Source organism: Fukomys damarensis, unplaced genomic scaffold (genome assembly GCF_012274545.1).
Source record: "Fukomys damarensis isolate Sample0158 unplaced genomic scaffold, DMR_v1.0_HiC HiC_scaffold_1, whole genome shotgun sequence".
NCBI lineage: Eukaryota > Metazoa > Chordata > Mammalia > Rodentia > Bathyergidae > Fukomys > Fukomys damarensis.
Genome location: NW_022900913.1, coordinates 61994459 through 62013536, shown reverse-complemented (window position 1 = coordinate 62013536; position 19078 = coordinate 61994459).

Genomic DNA, 19078 nt, shown 5'->3' with positions numbered 1-19078 from the left:
GTACTCTAAATATTAGAAGAGTGATTATGCAAGAAAAAGAAATAAAAGGGATAAGAATAGGAAAGGAAGAAGTCAAATTATCATTATCAGTGGATGACATGATCTTCTACTCACAAGACTCTGAAAATCTACCAAAAGGCTCTTAAAATCAATAACCAAATTCAGTAATACAGTAAGATATAAAATCAACCACAAAAATCAATAGCATTACTGTATACTATAATAAACCTACTGAAAATAAAATTAGAAAAGAAACCACTCACAATAGCATCAAGAAAAATTAAATACTTAGAAATTAACTTAACTAAGAAAGTGAAAGACCTTTATGATGTAAACTATAGCACTCTGAAAAAGGAAACCAAAAAGAAAATGGAAAGATATACCCTGTTCCTAAATAGGCAAAATAAATATTGTCAAAATGATCATATTTCTACAGTTGATACACAGATTTAATACAATCCCAATAAAAATTTCAATAGCATTCTTCATAAAAATGGAGGAAACAATCAAATTCATATGGAACCACAAGTGACCCAGAGTAGTAACCACAATGCTCAGTAAAGAAAGCAAAATGGGAGGCATCACAACCCTGGACTTGAAGTTATATACAAAGCAGCTGTGATTTAAAACAAAACAAACAAACAAAAAACAGTATTGTACTGGCACAGACATGAGGATCAGTGGAACAGAATAGAGGATGCAGAAACAACCCCAAGCACATTCAACTATTTGATCTTTGACAAAAGGGCAGCAACAACAATAACAAAAACACTGAAATTCTTTCCAATGGTCCCTTTAATAAATGGTATTGGGAAAACTGGCTATCCATATGCAGAAGATTGAATGTAGATCCCTATCTATCACTATGTACTAAACTAAAATCAAAATGGATCAAAGAACTAAATGTTAAAACAGAAACACTTAACTCACAGGAAGAAAAAATAGGTAAAATTCTTGAGGTAACAGGCACAGATAAGGACTTTCTGAAGAGGACCCTAGTTGCACAAGAAATAGTGCCAAGATCATATCAACTTTAAAAGCTGAGTAGAAGAAAGTAAAAGAAACAACCAAGAGAGCAAACAGACAACCTGCAGAATGGGGAAAAAAAAACTTGCCAGCTATTCTTCAAATTAATATCTAGAATATATAAAGAACACAAAAAACTTAGACTACCCCAAAATAAAAGACCCAAACCCCCCAAAATGAGAAAGTAAAAAGTATAGACACTTCACAGAAGAAGAAATACAAATGGCCAATAAATACATGAAGAAATGCTCAAAATCACTGACCATTACAGAAATGCAAATTAAAGCAACACTGAGAGTCCATCAGAGAAAGAATGGCCATCATCAAGAAATCAAATATAAACAAATGTGGATGAAGCTGCAAGGATAAAGGAATCCTTCTCCACTATTGGTAGGACTAGTATAACCACTTTACAATGTGGAGTTTCCTCAAAAAACTAAAACCAGAAATTCCATTTACCCAGCTATTTTGCTTCTAGGTATCTTCCAGAAAGAGTTAAAGACATCACATTACAGTGATACAGCCATACCCATGCTTATAGCAGCACAATCCATAATAGCCAAATCTTGGAAGTGGCCTATATGTTCATCAACAGATGAATGGATAAAGAATATGTGGTTGTTACACACAACAGAGTACTATTCTGCCATAAAGAAAGATAAATTTGAATCATTTGTAGTAAAATTTATGCACCTTGAGACCATAATGTTAAGTGAAATAAACCAGATACACAACAAGCACCGATATCGCAGTTTCTCTTATGAGAAACCCAAAGTATAAATAAGGAGCAAAATAAAAGAAAATGGGACATAGGGAGGTATATCTTTCTCAAAGGTGAAGGAAGTCAAGAAATGGAGGGAAGAGGAGGAAAAAGAGATATATGTGTTATGTGCATATACCAACTGCACTCAAGGAGTGTAAATATGTATTGCAAACATACAAATAAAAAAAGGGGATCAAAAGATGGAGGGAAGGAAGGGCGAAAAGGGAAAGGAAATTTTAAAAGGGAATTAAAATGTGTAATGTATATATACCAATTCACCACAAAGTATGTCAACATTGCATACTACAAACATATACTACTAAGAATAATAATTTCTAAAAGAAGTGATACTGGATGAAGATCAGCCTTGAATACAATATCCTTATAAAAGGAGGCAATAAACACAAACACACAAGGAGAAGTCTATGTGACAATGGAGACAGATTTGGAATTATACTGTCAGAAGCCAGGAACACCAGACTGCTGTACCACCAGGAATGTGAAGCGTCAGAATGAATTCTCCATTAGAGAGTTCAGAGGGCCATGGCCTGTCTGAGACCTGAACTTCTGACTTCTAACTTCCCAAACTGTGAGAGAATACATTTTTGTGATTTTAAGTCATCTCATTTATAGTACATTAAGACAACCTTAGGAAACTAGCACACTGCTTTTATCAGTCAGTGCTTACAAGAGAAGCAGACTTAATGCAAGATATATAAATCTATAAGAATTTACAAGTTAAGCTTACAATGACCACCCACAGGGTCAGGTGTGGAAGAGTACAAAAGTGCTGTTGGCACACTGGAGAGCTGAAGGATGCAAAGATCAGAGGCCTGGAGCTCAATGTAGTGTCCTGCATGAGTTATCAGGAGGCCGGAGAATCTGCAGTGGAAGGCAGAAAAGTCTGGGCTGAAAGGCTAAAGGGTCAGTGTTGGGAGTCAGGAGACAACATCTAAAGTGAAGGTGAAGACTGGAGCTCCTTGGAAGAAACAGAAACCAGCCTTCCTTCTCTGTTTTCCCTATATTCCATTCAGGACAAGCCTATTGCTTGTTCCCCTCACATCAGAGTGGGTCTTCTGTCTTCAGCTACACCCAGAACTATGTTGACTCAACTTAGTTGAGCATTTCTTACTAAAATTGACACAATCTGTTAACTCTCACTGCTAAAAACCTTTCTTTCTTAATTCATTCTCTCCATAACTCTCATGTTTTTAATATAATATATAATTTGTTTATTTAGCTTTTGTTTTGCATAACTCTACTGAATAGAATGCTAACAGGTTGGCTTCCTCCTTATCAAAGACCTCTTCTGATGTCTTGGTTTGATGAGAAGTTGCCAGAAGGAAACTGAGTGGACTCTGCTTCTAGGATAGACAGGCAGGAGGAAAGCTGCTCCATCCTGCCACTGATGCAAGTTGGTTTTCCTTCATAATCTGTAAGATTTGGAGTATGAATTCAGGGTGTATTTATGGATATCAGGATAAAACTATCAGAATGTGTAGAAATTTCCAGGCTAGTCACTTGAACTGTGTCTCTAAACACAGCTTGATATTGTGCTTGTTACATCTGATAATTAAGTTGAAACAGCTGCATTTTCCACATGAATTCATTAAGCCTGGGATCCTCATGGGGCAGTCAATACTGTCACGGACCAGACATCCTGTCATGATGGCTCAGCCACATATGAGGTGAGGGCTGGTTTGTGTTTGCCTTTGCTTCTGTATGGATTTTCTACCACTCCCCTCTTTCCCAAAGGCTTTTGGAATGTTCTGAGGAAAGAAATAAAAAAGGTTTTTTAAAAAGAACAAAGTTTGGTTTCGACTCTAACATTTTTTTCATTTATTTATTTATTTATTTATTTATTTATTGGGTTTTTTGAGATAGAGTCTCACTTTGTAGTGTAGGCTGGCCTTGAACTCATTATGTAGCCCAGTCTGGCTTCAAACTCGCATCAATGCTCCTACCTCAGCTTCCCAAGTACTGGGATTACAGGTGTGCACCACCATGCCTGGTTTGTTCTAGAAGTATCTATCTAGGGAACAACATATCTACCTAGTAATAGATACTTTGGGGTACAGCATTCAAGGGAACACAGAGGAGAGGTGAAAGAGTATTAGAGCATACATCTAGTGAGCGACTCCTGAAAGTTAGTGGGACAGAGGTTCAGAAAGGATACCTTGTGTGATTGTGTAGAGACTTTGTAGGAAGACCCACAGCCCCGAATTCATGTGTTTGCAAGCCACCTCCAAAGATAAGTCCTAAATTGTACCAATGTTGTTTGAGGGGTTTTCAGGGTTGGAATAGGAATAAATAATGGGGAATATTTTGTCTTAGTACTGAATATATTTCAACAATATATTACTCTAAAGTATTCTATACTATTTTTATGTTTGTTACTCTGTGTGGTTTAAAGACTTTACAATACAAATTGACTATCCTAAAATTAAGAAAAACTAAAGATAACTTTAAAATATTTTCTTAGCTTTGGATAGTCACATTATCTTAGCAATGCCTGCAATAAATTTTCCAGGGATTGAGAAACAGCAGTAAACTGGGCCTAATCTTAAATTTGTCCACCCTTTTTCAAAGTAATTTCACAGGATATGAATGAAAATGATATAGGGAGAATAGACGTAACTCCCAAACCTGCTAGATATCTGAGTTCATGTCCTCTAAAATCAAAGAATGAATTCTAGGAACAATAAAAGTTAAGAATAGGAAAATTTATTGAGAGAAAGATAGTTTTCATCTAAGAGAGAAAAAAGGGGGATGCCCACCACTTCTAAAAGGTGTTTTATACAGCAAAGCCATGAGATGAGGCAGGTGCAAAGTGGGACAAAATTATAAGACCCAATGGAAAATTACAAGGTGGGCATGAGGACAAAACCGTGACCAACCAATAAGATTACAAGTACAGTCACCCAGGTAATACTGATTAAACAGGGATCAAATGGGAAGATTAGTCACATACAAGGAATTTCCCATGTAGAATATCAATAGCTGCTATCTATCTCTAGGGGAAGTAGTACCTCTTTTCTTTTTATAATGCTAACCAGTGAATGTGCCTCTATTTTTGCCCATGTTGGCTCACTGTGTTGGCTCCTTGAAGGCAGACACCTTGAGGGCAGCCCTGTCTAACTGCCTACAAGATCTCTGATTAACTTACCTATCTACAATAAAAGGACTTATTGTATATAAGAGGTATGGAACCAATATTCTATAGGGTTTGTGGTTCACAGAAAGGTGTTTCTCTTACTTATTACTTGATTCTTGTTAATGTGCTGAAATTATTCATAGCCCAGAGAGGTGAGTTTTAATATCTCCTCCATTTTAAAGATAAAGAAATAGGCCCTGGGAGGTGAAATTACTTGCTCAGAATTACTATGTACTCGGGGTTATTTGTCCTGCTGACAGTGAACTGACTTTTGGAGATTAGCCTGGGCCTACAGTAGCCCTGTTTTCTCATTTCATTGCCTCTTGGGACAGGAGTGGAATCCAGCCCAAGCAAAGCCAATCAGATTTCCTTTTCCAGGAATTTGAATTTGAGACTGGTTTAGCATCCACATGTAATCAAAGCTAAAACATACAGACCCCAAAGTCGTGAGCCCCCAGTCTACCAGCTTCCTGGACCCAAGCCAGTGGGGAAGCCCAGAGAGGGACAGTGAAGAAAAACAGAGAACATGCCCACATATCCAGCTTTTTCCTGTCAGCTCACAGATTTCCTTCTGGAGGCTTAGCTACAGTCTCATCCTTGGGTCCTACAAGACACCTGCATATCTTAACCTTCCTTGAGTTTGGCTTTGCTTACTAGACCTGCATATCTTAACCTTACTTGAGGTTGGCTTTGCTTACTAGAAATCAGAGTCCACAGACACTTGGCTAGGAAGCAACAAAGTCAGAGATCAAACCCAAAAGGTCCAATGCAGTGCCTTTGGTCCCTTAGCGCCTGCCTCCCTGATTTTGTCCCAAAGGAGAAGCCACTCCATTCACAAATTCAGCCACCTAGCCTCAATCACTACAGCTTCTCCTGAGGGTGATGCAGAACCAGGAGAGAACCAGGCTGCCACAGTCAAGCAGCTGTGAGGACTCTGCAGCAGATGTGCTGCTCTAATCAGGTTTCTTGGATTGCAAACACATCACAAATGGTGTGTGGGGTGGAGGGACACCTTTGCTTCACAGAAACAGCAGCACTAGACTGTGTCATCTTCCTGTGATTGAGGGATTCCTGGGTGGTGTTTGTTGTTATTTGCTGATAACTTTTCATAGACACATTCATTGCCTGAGCAAGTTTCACAGGAACTGCCTGCTGAGGAAGTATAAGTGTGCAGTACGGGAAGTAAAAGGAAGGAAGTGTTGTCTTTATGACTCATCTTCTTCCTAAATTTGGATTCCCTCTCAGTTGAAGCTTACAAAACAGAGCGTAGTAGATGGTCTTCACACACTTGTTTCCAAGTCAGTGACTTTGCTTTCTGTGGTGTCTGAGGTCAACCTTGATCTGAAAATATGAAGCGGAACATTACGGAAAGAAACAATTCATAAATTTTAATTGCATGCCATCTTGAGTAGTGTGGTGAAATATCTTTTATTATTGTACATCATTATAATTATTCTGTTATTATCAATTATTTTTGTTAATCTCTCACTGTGCCTAATATATAATTTAAACTTTATTGTACATATGTATGCATTATAGTTTAGGTCTAAAATATCTCCCAAATGTCTCATGTGTTTGGAGGGTGGTTAGATCACAAGGGTGCTGTACTCGTCAGTGGATTCATGCATTGACAAATTCAGTAGCTGAATGTGCAGTTAGGTGAGGTGTGTCACTTGGGGGCATAACCTGAAAGGGTGTGTTCTTGACTCCAGCTCCTCCCTTCTCTCTACTTCCTGCCTGCCTTGAGTTGAGCTGCTTTCCTCTGTCATACCTTTCTACCATCCTGTTTCTGCCTTGGAACCACACAACCATGGACTGAAACTTCTAAAACCATAAGCCAAAATGAAACTCTCCTCCTTTAATCTGTGGGTGTAGTATATTTTGTCCCAGTGATATGAAAATGACTAAGGCACTGTGTACAGGGAAAAAACAGAAAATACAGGACCCGGTATGATCCCTCGTTTCACACATTCACTGGGAGTCTTGGAAGATATCCCCCATAGGTAAAGGACACTACTATAGTCCAAATTCCTTATTCCTTCTGTGTCTATATCTTTTGCCATGTAAGTTTGCAGCCCCCTTCCCCTCAACTCTGGACTGGATTACATGGCTTACTTTAGCAAATGAAATGTCAACAAGTATGAGACTAGCAGAGCCTGGGAAGTGTGGTTTGCCTTTCCTCTCACCTTCTTGCTCCTTGGGAGTCATTATGGACTATGACACTTAACCTAGAGAAAGAAAACTAAGTGGCAGCAACCTGAGTCATCTTGATCAAAGCCATGTGAGCAGACTCAGCTGAGGTCAGAACTGCCCACCTGAATCCAGCCTAAGCCATGTACTGACAGACTGCACTTGTGAGCAGAGTCAGTGCTTATTTTATGTACACATTGATTCATGCAACACAGGCCATATCTTTATAGACCTCAGAGATCTTACTTGGGCAAATATTGGGTTAAGTTTTAAGACAGCCCATCAAGAAAGTGAAACTTAAAAAGCAATCCCTTATAAACTTATCACCACCATCCTTGTACAAGAAAGGGCACTTCTAGATCCTGACTTTTCCCTGCTTCTGAACGCACTACAGAAGCACACACCTGGGGTTTTGTGGTTGAGGTCACTTACTTCCTTGGATTTTAGTTTGCCTCCTGTAAACAACCCTTCCTTTCTTCCTTTCTTTCTTTCTTTTTTTTTTCTTTTTACTGCATGTTAGTATACAGAATGGGAAATTGATACATGTATTTAACATATCTAGATCATTTTCAATCCCACCCCATCATCCTCTTACTCATTTCCAGATTTCTTTTCTCTAGTTTCTAGTCATTTCTCCTTTATCTATCTATCTATCGATCGATCTAGTTTTCTTATATAAAAAAATGATATTTTCTGAGTCTGCCTTATTTTGCTTAACGTGATGGTCTCCAGTTCCATTCATAATTCTGTAAATGACACAACTTCATTCTTTACGACTGAAAAATATCCCACTGTGCGTGTTTCTGTGTGTATTTCACATCTCCTTTATCCATTCAGTTTTGACAAACACCTAGGCTGTCTCCAGAGTGTAACTATTGTGAATTGTGCTGCTATAAATATGGATATTATACAGGTATTACAGTAGTGTGTGTCCTTAATTCTTTTGAGAGTATACTGAAGAAGTTATAGCTTGATCAAATGGTATTTCTGGTTTTAGTTTCTTATGGAAACTCCATATGGATTCCCATAGTGACTGTGCTACTTTACATTTCTACCAACAGTGTAGGAGAGCTCCTCTTTCCTGCTTTCTCACCAGCATGTATTGTTTTTCATGGTCTTGACAATAGCCATTCTGATTGGAGTGAAAAGGAGTGTCCATGTAGTTTTGATTTGCAGTTTTTTAATGGCTATGGCCATTTGTGTTTCTTCTTTGGAGATGTGTCTGTTTCATCTCTTTTTTTTTTTTTTTTTTTTTTTTTTTTTTTTTTTTTTTTTGGTACCAGGGGATCGCAGTTGGGACCTTACACATGTGAGGCAGGTAGTGGCATCACTGAGCTAAATCCCTGGCCCTCCTCTAATCATTTTTTGACTGAGTTGTTTAGGGAGATTCACCCTTTTGTATATATTTTAGAATATATACATACTCTAGATATTTACCCTCTATTAAAAGCATATTTAGCAAAGTTCTCTTCTTATCCCATAGATTGTCTCTTTATTTTGTTAATTGTTTCCTTTCTTGCAAAAGCTTTTTAATTTGATGTAGTCCCATTTGTAAATTCCATTTTCAAAGAAGGTTGAATTCTATTTTCATCAAATAAAAGGATCAAAGATATGCTCAGGAGTGTCCTCCAAGCCGCCTGAGAGGGCTCTGGAGATTTGTGCTCCTGGGCCCATTTGTGCTAATTGAGAAATGGAATTGTAAGTCAGAGTTTTTCTGGTCCAAATCAGTAAAATTTAAACCTAAGTGTGTTTATGTGTGTAAAATATACATAGGGTAGTCAATTTGTAATCTTGCCAACTGAAAGACTAAAGACAAAAGCGGCAAACCCCTTACTTCTGTCATACTTTTATAACAAACCCTGTTCATGCTCACATAAGTGATAGAAATATAATTTCAGTATGGTGACCAGTTTTTCTCCCAAAATAAGTTAGAACTCTTATACCATAATCCATCTCTCTATGTATATCTACTAATCTATCAATCGATCAGTTGATCTAAAAATAATTACCTTTGTTTTCTTATTTCCCTTTGACTTGAGGAACTTTCATTTTAAATGAGTCACTACTTCTGACTTTCTTCTCTGCTAGCTGCATCTTCCTGTAAGACTGTAATCTCATGGTTCCTTGAAAAGCTAGAAAACAGCACATTCCCTGCCCCACTGGAGACCAATAGCTCAGCATGGTGGGGTGGGATGGGAAAGGGTCAAATTAAATCTTCTCACCACTATGAGAATCAGCATAGGTGTGCAGTGCACCTTGCCTCAGGTGCTTGCCTGTTAGTCTGAAACATCCCACACATTCCTTTTTCTCCCACCTACTCTCCAATTTTCTCTTAACCATCTCCCCCTTCTTCCTGCTCCTACAAGCAGAGTGATTCATAGAACAGTATTTGCACCAAATATGTTAAGTCATTAACAAATCCTGTACCATCTCCGTCCTTGCCTTTGAAATTCAGATATTAAAGAATGTATAACCTTTTTAGAGAGATGGGTAAACCAAAATTACTTCCTGCAGTTGCAGAGCATGCAGCTTCTATTTCTCCTCTCTGGGCTTCTGTTATGTCAGAGGAATGTAGTCATAATCCTGGATGGTTACTGCACACACAAAATAATTCAACTTCTTAGAGAATTAACTCAGCCATAGCTCTGGTTCTTATTAGCAGATATCGGGAGCTGGAAATGCTAATGGATGGGACTCTCTCAGGAATTTGCAGGTGTTGAAAAGTGAACAACATAAACATTTAAATGTAAAGACAGTGACAAATCCCCCCTCCCTCCAAAAAAATTACTGAGACTAGATCAAGCTGGGGAAAGCTCCTCCTAGGCAGAGGGCAGGAAGTCTGAGAATTTCCTGTGCCCATGAAAAGCAAGGCCATGCACCTTGGTTTGCAGTGCACATGGTCTGCAACCATCCAGCAGCTGGGGACCCTACCTCACGCCAGGCAGCACAAAGGCTGATTTAACACAACTCTTGGGTCTTAGCACTGAAATCATGAGCATTAATTCTTTTCCCTTCTCCTTTTCCTTAACATTTTTTTTTTAGGTTAGAATTTACATCAGACATTTGGTTTATTTAAAAATGGAAACAGTTCAAGTTTTCTTTTCTTTCTGTTTTTAATAAGCAACCTTGAATTGAGAGACTGTAATTGGCAGTCTTCCCACTCCTACTCAGGCCCAGTTTGTCTTTTTTTAAAACTTTAATTTGCTTCTTTGGAGACCAGGAGGTATGTGATGCTGGTAACATTTTGGTGCTGGTTTTCTATCAATATTCCAAGACCTAATGAAAACACGTGCAAGTCCAGGCCTTGGGCATGAGGGAGAGAGGCTAGGGCTCACACTAGCACTGGCAGGGCAGGGCTCTGCTGCCAGTGTTGATAAAGGATACCAAGTAATCAAAAAATGATGTGGAGCAGCAAGTAATCTACATAAGGGAAACAAGGGAAATATAACTCCCAACCTGCTACATATCTGAAACTTGAGTTCTTGTTCTCTAAAATTGAAGAATGAATTCTAGGAACAACAGAGTAGGAAAAATGTACTGAGAGACTGCCTCACAAGCACAAGGTCCCCAGTTCAATCCCCAGTACCCCCCCCATAAAAATGTACTGAGAGAAAGATAGCTTCTGTCTAAGAGAGACAGAGGAAGACCAGAAACTGAGTTGTCTGCCCACTCCACTTTTCAAAAGTATTTTATGGGGCAAAGCCATGAAGTACAAAGTGGGACAAAACTATAAGGCCCAATAAAAAATTACAAGGTGGGCATGAGGACAAAACCATGATCAACCAATAAGATTACAAGTACACTCACCAAGTTTACATTTATTAATATTCCCATTTAATAAATATGGGAATCAAATGGGAAAATAAGTCAAGTAGGAGGAATTTCTGGGAAGGAAATGGGCCAGGAGGTTGATGCCCATTTAGAATATCAATCACTGTTATTCATCTCTAGGAGTAGTAGTAACTCTTTTCTTCTTGTAATGCTAACCAGTGAATTTGCCTCAATTGCTTTTCTATGCTGAGGGCCCAGCTTTATCTAACTGCCCTATAATAATTTCTAACTAATTTCTCTAACTACAATAGGGTGGGCCAGCAGTAGATGTTCTGAGCTGTCTGAGGTGAGAGCTGACCTCGGGTGAATGATAGCAATCTATAAGGTATGCCGCAATATTTCCAAAGTGGAATGGCATGGAGAAAATAGTACTTCCCAGAACTGTTCTCAGGAAGAGATTTGGAAGGAGTCTTTTGATAAGGGGCTTAAGATGAGGTGGGGGTTAGGGGGTTAAACTATTACCAGCACCAGAAACTCAAAGCAGGGCTGGTGAGCTGCTGAGAATATGATACTGGAAAACACAGCATGGGTCCTTGACTGAATTCATAGTTGGGTAAAAGAGCAGACAACTGAGTTAGGAGCCACACAGAGCAGCAAATGCCATGGTAGGGAAATACTTGCCCAACTATGCGGGAGGCAGGAGGTGCTATCTCTTTCCTTCCCATCACTGAAAGGTAGGGCTTTAAAACTGTTTAAATAGTTTGCTGGAATAAATATTGAATGGAATTAATTTGAATTCAAAAGTGATTCTTATTCTCAATAACCTGGGTGTGGATCAAGATGGCTGGTTGCTGCATGTGGAAGGGAAGGGGCCTAGATCTGTGGAAAAATGAGTAAAAACCAGAGTGTGGTAGGTCTTAAATGCCAGGCTAAAGATCTAGTCTTTCCCTTCCACATGAATCATCCTGGACTATTCACTGCTGAGGGCAAACTTGATTTTTTAAAATCTCTTAGTACCCAGAATAATAATGGTGTAGCAGAGTCCCTCCATCACTTTCTATCACCTATTGTTCATTTTTTGTTTTAATAACAGGACCAAGTCTTGGTGGGCATCTGTAAAGACCTTTTCTGAATCTCTCCAAGCTGGGTGAGGCTATGTGGCCAAGCTCTGGCCAGTTGTAAGAGAAAGTGACACATACAACTTCCAGATCACTTGCTGGGAAAGGAAGCTTCCCCTCCGGAATCCTTCTTACCATGGCCCAAACACACTGTGGGTGGGGCTGAGTTAACTCCTGTCATATGTGCAAGGCAAGCATCTCAGAAAAGAGTAGAGAAACAAGGGAAAGGCAATCTTGATCCCAAAGCAGCCTCAAGAGCAGAGTGGTTCTCCCACCATTAACCAACCTCTCCATGCAGAAACATGAATGGGAGGCAACTGGACTTCTGTCTTACTTGAGCTATAGTATTTTGGGGCCTCTTTGTTACAGCAGCTTAACTTGAACCTTGATGAATACACTAAGGCATGGTTGACCAAATGCACTATTTTTGGAAATTCATAAAGGGAATGTCAATACAAGGCTGAGAAAATAAAAGCCCAACTAAGTGAGAAAGCAAAGGGTTTTTATTCAGAGCTGGCTATAGAACAGGTTACAGCCAGCACTTACCTTTGGGCAGAAACTCAAAGCAGGGAGAAGAAGGGGAAAGCTTCATAGAGGATTTCAGGCATGTTGGAGCCTGTTGGTACAGGGAAGCTGTAGGTGGGCCCTCTCAAAGTGGAGTCTCCTATGGATTGGTCAGAGGTGAACGTTTGGCTTTCTCTGGCTCATCCTAATTTGGAAATAGGGATTACAAACTAGGAAGTCTGTCAGTCATTGGTCAAGTCCCCGGTCTTGTGGGGCTGGTTGTTGTGGAAGTTACTATTTAGCTTCCTGGACTGTCACTGGAGATGGCAATCTGGTTCCCCGTAAAGGTCAAATTTAGAGCACATGGCTTCCTGGGCTGTTTATTGTAGATAAGGTGTTGGTTTCCTGGGCAGGTGGCAGTAGGTTATGGGCAGAATTCTCTTTTTATATATGATCTGGCTATTTTCCATTATAATCTGAAGTTTCTCATGACTGATGGAACACACCTGTCACAGGGGACATATAGGTTGCTTAAAACAATCTCACTTGGTACCAAAATATGAAAGTAAATAGACTATTCCTTTCAACCCCAACAGATATAGGAAAAGCAGTCTTGCGCTCCACTAACTGGCCAAATCACAGTGGCAAAGAGAGATCCCCCAGGCTAAGGAATGGCAGCTCTGTGACCTTGGCTGATAAGAGACAGAATTTCTGTGACGTTCATGGCTAAAGGACATCAGGATTTGTGTTGATCCTGACCCTTATCTGAAAAAAGAAGGGGCTGGTGGCACAGTGCTCTAGGTCCCCCAGGGCTTACATGAGGGGACAATGCTCAAGGCTACCTTCATTACCATCATAGACCCTCAGAAACCAGGCAAGCCACAAAGCATACTTTGTGGATTTGATAGATCAGTGGTCACTGGAATAATTTACTTGTCTTAGCATGAAGCCTGCTGTGATCAGGACCAAATGCACAAGGAGGCTGCTGATTGTCCACAGATGTCTGAATGGTGCCCAGCTGGCAGGTCTGTGCTTGTTTTCAAATCTGATTTCCATTCCAGTGGCATGTGGGACGACGGACCCTTCTCCATGGTACCAAGGGCAGCATGCCGAGAGCTGGCCTGAGCTCTCTTCCTGATTGGGTAACACCTCTCCTTCTGGTCATTCACTGCAGACACTCCAGCTCCTGCACTTCAGTTTCCAAGAACATTGAGTGTTGATCTGTGTTGGAGACAATGATGCTTTATGCTTTGTTCTCTCCGTATTTACCCCCAGCATTGTAGGCCCTGCCTTTCCAGGCTTCCCTGGGGCCCCAAGAACTTTAGGAAATCTCAAAGAGTCTGCACTCTGTATCCAAGGCAGAGCCAGCTGTTGCACAGCAGGGGATATTTACAAAGAAAACTCTTCCTTTTGGAAATTTTCCTTTGGTTCTATCCCCCCATCCTGCCCACTTTCCTCGGCTTTTCTCCTTTCTGCTGCTGGTATCACTGTTCATTCAATGGATCAAGCTCTAAACCTAAGGGCCACTCAATTCTTTATTTACCTCACCTCCCACTTTAATAACTCCTGTCATATCACCCTTCAAAATATAAATGAAAGAGATTTACTCTTCTCCACCTGAATTGTCATTGTTTCTCAAAAACAACCTCTAGCTAGTTCATCCTCCCCATTTTAAATTATGGATTCTCTCTAATCCATCCAATCTACCACTTAAATGCAGCCAAGAATGACACTCAGACCGAATTCCTGTTCTGCATTAAATGTTCACAGCATTGCATGACCTGCCCCACCTGTCTTGCTTCACCTCTACCCACCTCTGCTCCATTTATGCTGGATTCTTTTCCTTTCTCCAACATGCTGCCAAGTTCCTGCCTGCCTCGGGATATGGTTCAGTCTGAAACATCCTTACCTTCCCATAATGTGCTTCTACTCAGTTTTTCAGGTATCATCTTAAATATCTTCTCCTCGAATGAGTCCCTGATCACTATCCAAATGAGATTTCCTGCTCTTTTCCCTTCCTTTTTCTTCCTGTAGCAGTCTCATGGTTGTTTGATTAATCTGTTTATCATTCATTGTCTTTATCACCCCTGGATTTAAAGAGCTTTTTCACTAATGTCTTTCTAGCGCCTATCGCAAATTAGTACTCTGAGGTAATGAGGGAAAAGAAAAAAATATGAGAAAATGAAAAAAATGGAAATAAAGTGTTTGTAAATGGGGAGGGGAGAAGGGGGTGAAGGGAGAGCAGGGACAAGGAGAAAAAATGAGAACCAAGACCTGTCATGTAAAGGTACAAGATCCCAATAATGAATGTAACTGTACTGTTTACCTAAAATGTACCAATAAACTCAATTAAAAAAAAAAAACAAATTAGTACTCTAGAAATAATTTTTCAAGTGATGAATAGATGGATAGGTTGGTAGATGGATAGTCTTCTTGGGGTTTCTTAGGACTAGATCAGATTTCCTCCTAAGCAGTTACTTGGGTATAATTCTCAGAGTTGAGCCAGCCACAGCCAGGCCTTGGTCCATAAACTCAGGCACAAGTCAATTCACTCAATTCCATGTAATATGCACAGAATACCTGTGATATATATGCTAGTCCCCAAGATACCAGCATGAATTAGATAGACACAGAGCTTGCAGGAGGGAGAGATGGGAGAAAGTTAAATATGCCGTTATGGAATAGGGTAGGGTAACATAATGATGATAGGAGAAGCGGAGGGTGCATCATAGCACATCACAGAAGCACCTGAATGTTGTCCAGGGATTTCTAGGGAAAGGACTGCTGTTCTCCTGAGCACCTCAATGGCCCCTCTGCTAATCATCTTCTGGGTGAAATTGGGAAAATCTGATGCTCACAAGAGTATCTATGAGTTTTTGAGTGGTTCTACTCACACCCAGGCTTGGCTTCAAGGCACTTTACATATCCCTCTCTTATTCCTTCAGCAAACCTGCTGAGTAGATATAATTACCACTTCACTATGAATAAGCAAACTGCCAAAGTAAGGCCTATTCCTCAAAGCCATTGTTTGAGGTCAGATTCCCTGGGGAAATCTCTGGCAGTGGAGATCAGCATGTGGGAGTGCAACTAAAAACAATCCCTGGGAGGGGGTGGAGGCAGCAGGATCAGGTGGAGAGAGAAGTTCAACAGTGAAGCAGGTGAAACCGTGGCTTCAGCTAATGCCTTGGCACTCTGGAGCTAGGAGGGTCTTGGGCTTTGTACCCCAACTGGACCAGGCCTGGACCGCAGACTGTCCAGATCCTGGAGCGGGCCAGGTCTCCACCTGTCACCAGCCGAAGAATGAGTGCCGTGGTCCTGCCCCAAGCACCCTCTGCAGCCACTCAGCTTCTGTGTGACAGCTCAGCCTTCTGTGTGTTCTGTGCAGTGCTCCATGCAGGCTCCTAGCGCCTTTCCTCCCTGTCTGCCGTCACCCTTTGGTGACCTCACTGGATTTTGCAATTTGAAACATCATTTACATGATCCCACACTGATGTCCTCAGTCTAGGGCTCTCTTCTGTGCTTCAGGTTTTTATGCAACTGTCTATTCAGCATCTTCACTGTTTCCAAAATTAAACTCCTGAATCTCTGTCTTTCCCTGCAAACAGTTCCTCCTGTGGCCTCCCTGTAGTGGTTCAGAGCACCACATACTTTGGGATTACTCTTGGCAATTCCTTTTTCTTCTCCCTGCTCATCAATCCATCAAGAAATTCTTCACTTGTTTCACTCAAGGCAATTACAAGTGTCTTCTTTCAATACTTCTTTCAGTGTACCTCCTCCCACCACCAAGGCACCATATTCCCTGCAGAAAAGTGGGCCTCCTTGTTTTTCCTTAAACATTCCTTCACATCTCCTCTAAACACAATTCACACTGTACTCTCCATTCTCCAGTTTTAGTTAATTTCATCCCCAGCTCCCATTTCTTTTCAAACATACTCTATATGCAGTGATATTAAAATATACTGTGAACATTTAAAAGCTTTTTTAAAAATTGAGTTTATTGGTACAGTTTAGGTATACAGCACAGTTACATTCATTATTGGGATCTTGTGCCTTTAAATGACAGGTCTTTGCTCTCATTTTTTCCCCTTGTCCCTGCCCTCCCTTCACCCTAAAAGCTTTTACAATAAAAAAAAAGATTTTTAAAGTAAATGACATATCACAATTAATCCCCCTCAAAATCCTCCACCTCACTTTGAACACCCTTGTTCTTGACACTTTCTAAGCAGTTTTGGAGGCAGATGTGATAATTAAAAAAAAAAAAAAAAAAAAAAAAACAGGCCGGAATGCTGCTGCCAAATACCAGGTGCTCTGCAATGAAAGGCAGGTTTCTAAAACCATGGTGGATCTTGCTCCACATTAGTCACCAGATCTGGCACCACAGGACTTCAGGCTCTTCCTCAAGTAAGAATGACCATGAAATGTAAATACTTTGAATCAATTCAGTACATGGAGACAGCCATGACAGCACAACTAAAGACACTCATAGCCAGGAGTGGTGGTGTACACCCATAATCCCAGCACTCAGGAGGCTGAGGCAGGAGGATCGCTGTGAGTTTGAGATCAGCCTGAGCTACATAGTGAGTTTAAGGCCAGATTAAACAGCATAGCAAGATCTTATCTCAAAACAAAACAAAACAAAAAGCTAAAAACACTCAGGAAAGGGAACTTTCAGAACTGCGTCAGGCAACAATGACAGGATGAGAGTATTCAAAGCAAGGGAATGTATTTTGAGAGGAATTAATGATGATGTGTGTTTTACTGTAATAATTTGTGTTTATTGCCCAGCAATAAATGTGTTTGTTTGCTTGTTTGTTTGTTTTTTTGGTGCCAGTGATTGAACTCGGGTCCCTGCTCTTGTGAGGCAGGCAGCAGAACCACTGAGCTAAATCCCAAGCCCTCAATAGCATCTATTAATCAATTTGTTTATTTTATTTACTGCCAGTCCCTCCCCACCACTAAAGCAAAACCTCATGAAGGCAGGAACATTTCAGTTTTGCCCACCATTGCCTCCTCAGAGCCTTGAACAGTGTGTGGCACACACACACAAGGGACACTCAGAAAATCTCTGTTGACTGAGACAGTAGAGAAGAGACTGAAAAGTAATCTCCCTTGTTGTAAAACTGTGTTCTTGCCCCAACCCCACATTGCTTCTTTCTTGCAGAATCAAAGTCCTTTGAGACAGACATACTGCTGCTAAGAAGCCAAGAACAAATCCTGGCCTTCCTGGAAGTCACATGATATGACCAGCCAAGGTTTACATGTCAGAAGTAATCCTGCCCAGGCTTTACTAGCTGGGCCAGAATCATTTCACAGTGTGCAGCATAGGCAAAAAGCTGGCCTCAGTCATGCCAGGACTGGAAAGTGACAGGGTCAGGGTTTCTGGAGCCCTCTCTTTGGGAGCCAGGTGTGACTTTCTGACATCCTGGGTGATTTACAAGGTTTTCTGTGGAAGTTCAGGTTCGTTGCTAAGGTGGGAAACCTGAGCTTCACACTTATATAACAGCCACGCAGCCTCTTCATTAAAGTAGCCCAGTTCTGGCTTTCTGTTCAGACTTTTGATCAATTTATCCATATACTGATGCTGTTCAGACATTCCTGCTAAAGGAAATCTGGAACAAAGGAGTTTGGCCACATTTAATTTATTGAGGGAGGTATGTAATTGGGTCCTTCTTTATTTTAAAAGAATTTTTTTAAAGATCAAGAACCAGAATAGGGCAAGGAAAAGGTCTCTGATCTTGGAATTAGAAACTGAATGCCAGGCTAGTCCTGATATTGCATGGAGGAGTATTACATCCTTGAACAAACTTCATTCTGCCTATATTTTGCTTCCTGCTACCCAGTGGGGGAACATTTGACTGATGAGCTGGTAGTCTGGTGGGCTCTGATCAGCCTGCACATGGTTGGCTCTCACCTCAGTGGTTTCTAAAACTGGAATGTGAATGGTGCTGGGCAAGGGATGGAGGTCCTTATTTCCCTGTAGTCGGCCTCACTCCTTGTCTTTCACCTAGCCAGACTCACTCGCTGTGTTCCCTGCCTGGCTACCAGGGTGCCGCTTTCCTCTTCCAGTGATGAAAATCTACTGATTCTAATAAACAGAATGTTTTCTGTACATAATGGCGTTATAGGAAATCGGGACTGCGAAAGACCAAACCCACTTAAAAGAAATGGAGTAAAGCTAAGGCTTTATTTGACCAACTGGCCCAGTGGCTCTAAGGACTCTGTAAAGGACATGGGCCCCAAAGTTTTAAAATGGGGGAGTTTTATACAGTAGTTTAGGTTGGAGTGTGCATGGGATAAGTGATAACCATCTTGATGTTGGGGCCTTCTTTAGAAATAATATTCACATGGCATAGCACTACAGGATACATATTGTGAATATTGAGGCTAACCAGATACATATTTAGATCTAACAGAGATAACATAACAAGATACACACTGAGAACTTTGAGGATAACAGGACATGTATATATATATATATATTTAAGGGTAACAGGATACATATAGTGAATACTAAAGCTAACAGGATATATATATATATATTAAAAAAATATA